We start from the raw sequence: 6,392 nt of genomic DNA on the forward strand, positions 1-6,392 counted from the left end.
CATGTGGGATCTTCCCGGACTGGGGCACGAACCCGTGTCCCCTGCATCGGCAGGCGGACTCTCTCAACCACAGCCACCAGGGAAGCCCATGACTGACTTTTAATCATAAGATTATAGATCACTTTTCCACCCACACACCCTACTACCACGCCAACAGGACTCCAGTATAATAACAACAGATAACATTGAAAGAGCTGCAAGGTGCAGACTTTGTCTAAGGAGGAATTCTTAGGGAAGCTTCCAAAAACAGGGAGACAAAAACAAGTACACTCCAGGAATCTGAAGCCAGTGGCACCTACGGCTAGAGCAAACATTAAACACAGCCAAACTTCTAGCCAGATTAACATAAAACCTCACGCTAAGGACCTGTTTATAATTCCTATTACCTCATGCCTGACCTTAAACAAAAAAAAAATCACAAGACAAGCTAAAAGGCAAGAAAAAGGAAGATTTCCAGGCTAGACCAATATATATTTTTAATATACAGTATAAACTCTCTCCTGAACAACTGAATTAATCTACTCGATTCAAGGTAATTTTTTCTTCATTGGGCAAAAGGCTTAGTTATCTGTTTGAGTTATAAATAGTATCAAACTTTTGAAGATTGTAATACTGAATTTAATTAACACATTTTCTGCTAACATGCTGAATAACATTCTTTACCTCAGATCTCTGTTCAAATGCCACCTCATCAGTGAGTCCTTACATCACTTAAAATAGCAGCACTTCTCCGCACTCCTGATCCGCTCCCCGTTTATTTTTCTTCATAGCACTAATCTTTCTCCGACACATTATAAATCTTATTCGATTGTTTATTATTTCCCTCCCCCCGCTATAACATAAGCTTCACGACGGCTGATTTGTTCATTACCTCTCCCCAAAGTTCCTATGACAGTTAAGTGGTAAATATATGTTAAGTAAATGAATAAATATACACTCCATCAACATTTATTTATAGTGAAATAAAGATACCAGGTTATACGATGGTGGCTCACACTGATTGAATTCTTACCGTGCACTCAGAACTGTGCTTGGGACGGCCCACATGCCGTCAGGCGCAGGGTCTGTGCGTCAGGCACGCGGTGGCTCCAGTGGCCAGGGGTGGGTGCAGGATGTCAGACCTGTACAAGGACATTCTTCTGAAGGACCAGTACTGCATCCTGATCCTGGGTCTGGACAACGCCGTGAGGGCTACTGTCTTGGAGCGGTCAAAAACCCGGTTTCATAAGAACTCCAAGGGGAGGAGTCTGTCCAGAATCACCACCACCGGGGGTCTAAACATCGGCACTGTGGATGTTGGAAAGGCTCGCCTCCTGCTGTGCGGCTTAGCGGGGGGCAGGAAGAGCTGCAGTCTTTGTGGGACAAGGACCAAGCTGAGGGCCACGGCGTCCTCTATGTCATGGGCTCCACGGAGGAGAGACTGTCCGAGTACAAGCGTTGGAGAAGATGGTCACGAGCGAGGCGCTGGGCGGCGTCCCCATCCTGGTGCTGGCCAGCGAGCAGGACGTTGAGACTTACCCTGGGATCCGCGACATCCAAACTGCGTTCAGGGACTGCACCTCCAAGATCGGGTGGGCGTGACAGCCTGACCCAGGCCTGCTCGGCCCTCACAGGCAAGGGGCTGCGCGAGAGCGTCGGTGAAGTGCGTCGTGCGGAACGTGCGCCGGCCGCCGGGCGGCAGGACGTCACGCAAGCGCAGCCCCGCCCTCTGGCGCCCACCACTCATCCCCAGAGCCGCAGGAGCTCCTACCCGCCCCACGCCACCCATCCTGGGGCCTGGGGTTGCTTTGCCTTGTGGTTTTTCCGTTTGCTTTGTTTAAAAAAAAAAAAAAAAAAAAAAAGTGTGTTAAACAGCTATAGCTTTTACATGGATTCCCTTATTTAAGCTTCACAACAACTCTCTATGTAGGTACTATTATCTTATCCCTTTTGCAAATGAGAAAGCCAAAGCACAAAGAGAGAAATTATCCACCATACCCCAGAGATAAATTGAATTTTTTTTTTATCTTTTAGAATTTTGTCTAAATTACCAACCTTATAAGTCACAAATTATAGGAACCCACTCAGCCTAAAGAAGGGCCAATATACACAACTCTGAGGGACTTTTTTGAAGATATGTCAAACAATCCTGCCATCATCAGACCATCACCCACATCCAGAGAAGACCATAAGTTTGGAAAGGGTTTTTTTGGAAGTAAAAATAGTTGTCTTTTCAGATAGTCATTACTAGGTTGAAGGAAAGGGCTGCGGCTTTTCCCATCTTCCTTTCTTCTTTCTACATCCCTCTTCTGCTCAAGAGCTGGGCTGCCCAAGAGAAGAATCCAGAGATGCTCATCTCACTCCCATATTTGCTAAGCGTCAGAAACTCATAGACCCTCCCAAGCTCACTGCACCAAGCTGGGGTGTAGTGAGAGAATTCTCAGTAGCTTAACCTGTGTCCTCTGGAGTTTGGGAGCATACACAGACATAGAATCATATATCTACCTCGTATCTGGATAATGCTGAAGTTAAGTGAAGCAGCCCCTTATTGTAGGGCCTGAAGGTAGGGAGCCATAAACAGTCACAACTCCCAACAGTTTGCCATGACAGAGCCAGGATGAATCTATGTTGAAGGTCCCCATTTATGAAGGTGGATGGCTGGCACAGTGGAAGCTCAAGATTGAGAGACTGTGGAATAAACCCACCAGGTGTAGGGTCTGAGTTGGGCATGACAAGATGTCAACCAGAGAGGACATCGTCGATATCATTAAACCACGCAGTGCAGAAATCCCCACAACTCCTCCAAAGAATGAAATGCAGCACAAGCTGGCATTTGGATGTCCGTCCCAGAGCAGACAACCTATCAACAGCAGCCAAGAGAAAATAAAATTGCGGGACCGGGCTTCCCTGGTGGCGCAGTGGTTGGGAGTCCGCCGGCCGATGCAGGGGGCGCGGGTTCGTGACCCGGTCTGGAAGGATCCCACGTGCCGCGGAGCGTCTGGGCCCGTGGGCCATGGCTGCTGAGCTCGCGCGTCCGGAGCCTGTGCTCCGCAACGGAAATTGCAGGACCAAAGAAGTAAAAAGTAAATTAAAAGCTTACATTTTGGTTCTAATCTCTTTTCTCCTTCACCGTGCTGCTTCAGATTCACATGTCAGGTAAGAGGGAGGAGGAATAAATGAATATGCCCTCCACTAATTCAAGACCACAAGCCCCAGGTCAGCGTGAGTTAGGATAGGGAAGGGAGTTGCTTTTAAAAACTGGATTAAGATGTAAGTCATGTTGTAGTCTGATGTGGAACTTATAACACACGAACTCCTTTTAATTGAAAGTTCTCAGGAAGCTATGACATCTGTCTGCCCTTCTTCATCAAGGGATGAAGACTAGATCAAACCAAACAGGCTGAAAGCAATAGTGAAGAAAAATTAAACTTTCCTGCTTGTACCCTACCAAGATTGGATTATTCTGTAAACATGTTACAATGATAGCACTCGTACTTTGTCTAGCCTTAATACATCCAAAAATAAATAATTAAAAAGGAATATAACATAATCCTCATGATCTCTAAAAACACTGAAATATGGCAAAATCTGGACTAAGAATCCATTTCCTATTTTGGTACCAAGGGTCTAGATTTGTAGTGTCAGTTCTGGCATAAATGGGTTATATTTGACACAGATTCCACAGTTAATCTCAGTGAGCCAGTTTGCATCTGCCCCAACAGCAATATGCGGAATCCGAAATATGCGGTAAAGACCAACACGACACAATAGAGAAGACACAGTGTATCTAATCTGCTAAGATGATTATCAAGATTATGTATGAAGGGATAGCAAAACACCTACTTAGACAACAAAATAATAACCACAATCATTGATTGAGTGATGTCAGTCACCATACAAAGTACTTTTCTTAGCTCATTTAATCCTATCAACCCATGAGGTAGATTCATTACCTTTCCCATATATTTAAATATGAGGAAACTGAGGCATAGGGAAATTTAAAAACTTGTTTGTCATCCAGCTATTAGGTGGCAGATAGGACTTGAAACCAAACATTTAGGATGCAGTCTATGCTTCCTCTAATTTTTATGTAAAAGAGATGTCTCAAGTGGCAAAATGGAACTACTTAAAATTCTTTAAAAGTGGTTATGAAATTATAAGAGAGTTCCCCTGTGTTTCCTTAAGAACCAGAACTCCTAGTGTCAGAGGTATCAGTTTTGAAAAATTTCCTCTGCCCAAAGTTGATTATAGCATTATTATAAAATCCTCAGTGCTTGTCTTTTCTGGGTCTTCAAACCCGGTATGGTGGGCAGGGATTTCTTTAAAGTCAAATTTAGCTGGAGGGGAAATATAAATCATTAAAGGTGGACTGGTCCCAAAGGCTTAGTGCTTCTGTTCTTTTATCTTTCCACTTCTTGTAATACAAATATTACAAGATTACATATTTCTGCATGTTTTCCTTTTTAAAAAGCCTAAATATATATTGGTTTCATATTTTGATTATTACTTTAGTAACTTTTAGTAACTTTAGTAACTATTTTCACACTTTTGATTATTACTTCAGTTGAAATAAATGTTAAGGGCTCAAAACTAATGCATTCATTCTCTTAGCTACTAGGAGTGTTGCTGCCAATGGCTCTCAGCTGAGTTCATCTCTAGAATTATCCTTGGTTGACAGAAATAGCCTTAGTCAATATTAAAACACTTCCTTGAGGGCTGCTTGAATTTAATGAGTAGTCAAAGTTGTGGCAAAAAGTTCTTGGTCCTCCTGACTCAACTGAGACAATTCTGAAGGGCTATCCCAGTTTCAGAAACCTCCATAGGATCAGGTGAGGCCTCTATTACAAAATAATCAGTTCAGTTTCATCCTCTGCCCTATTTTGCCTTCCTCATCCCTCATTTGTGTTGTTCCCCAGTAAAAACTCTCCCCAATAAACCTGCATGCAGATGCAAGAGTCTTAGACTCTATTTACTGTGGAATTTAACCTGAGAGATTTGGTACTAGGAGTATACCTAGGAAGCAAACTCAGAAATGTGATTTTGGATCCAGAGCCACTGCTGGCTATGTGGCAATAAGGACCCTATCATTTGCAGTGCAATTAGAATTTTTACCAATGGTGAACTGGAATGAGATACTGGTGAAATAGTGCAGACTGCCATGTCACCCACTACCGTTGCACCAACACTCTTCTCTCATCAAGTAGCAATAGCTAAGTGAGAAGTGACCATGTAAAAATAGAGGCGAAAAGGCCAAGCTAAATTCATAAATTGGTTGACTCAGCATATGGGTATAGGCTGAAAATAGACAGTTATTTCACTACAGCCCCACTTAGTGGTGGCCCTGAAAGACAGTGGCTAGAGAAAATTATAGCACTCAGTAAAGCTTTGGGCAGTGCTCCTGGTCATTGACTTTGTATGGAAAGAGAAATAGTCATGTATGAATATACATTGATTCATGGACAGTGACGAATGGCTTGGCTATTTGTTTGGGGCCCTGATATGAGAAAAATTGGAAGACTGCAGGTAAAGATATTTGGGAAAGATGTATTGGCTATATTTATCAAGGGGGATACGGAGTATGAAGATCCTTGTATTGTATATCAATACCAGAGAATATCCACCACAACCAAGTGGACAGAATTCAACAGCTAATTTATGCTTACACAGCCTATGTCCTTAGCCACTGGCAAATGTCCAATCTGACAGCAACTGAGACCAATACTGAGCCTCCAATGTGGTACAATCCCTTGAGGAGATGAACCAGTCATCTGGTGGCAAGTTGAGTACATTGGATTCCTTCTACACTGCAAAAAACAGTGATTTATATTGACTGGAACCAACAGTTATTCTGAGTATGGGTTACCTTTATTGCTTTCAGGACCTCAACCAGTATCACTATACAAAGATTTATTGAGTTTTGATTTACCAACATGGGATCCCTCAAAACAACAAACAAAACCAGAGGAAACATTTTAAAGAAAAAGTGGTCCGGTCATGAACACATGGTCATGGGTTCCTTTGGTCCTGTTACATTCTGTGTTACCCGGAAACTACCAGCTTGGTGGGGTGATGGAATGTGCAGATGAGACACAAGCTTGGATAATGGGGCACCACCCTTCATGATATGACACATCCCCAAATCAACATCCGTTATATTGTGCTGGGTCCCCAATATATAAACACCTGGACACAGGAACCAAGGGGTGCAGGTAAGAGTGTCTCTAATGATAATCAATCTCAGGGACCTACTTGGAGTTTTGCTTCCTATAGCTTTAACTCTAGACTCCATGGCTCTAGATATTCTGGTTTCCAGATAGAGAACCCTTCCGCCAGAGGACACAGTAAGAGTCCCACCAAACTTTAAGGCAAAATTGATCCCTGGACACTTCAAACTTCTTGTACCCAGAGTTCAG

At 43.2% G+C, this 6,392-nt stretch overlaps 1 pseudogene; it reads left to right on the plus strand.

Annotated features, from left to right (window-relative positions):
* The window catches only part of LOC103088034 (ADP-ribosylation factor-related protein 1 pseudogene), a 4,221-nt pseudogene extending 2,401 nt beyond the window's left edge, over positions 1–1,820 (plus strand).
* Positions 1,821–6,392: the final 4,572 nt, after the last annotated feature.

The sequence above is a fragment of the Lipotes vexillifer genome, unplaced genomic scaffold (genome assembly GCF_000442215.2).
Source record: "Lipotes vexillifer unplaced genomic scaffold, Lipotes_vexillifer_v1.1 scaffold201, whole genome shotgun sequence".
NCBI classification, from domain to species: Eukaryota; Metazoa; Chordata; class Mammalia; order Artiodactyla; family Lipotidae; genus Lipotes; species Lipotes vexillifer.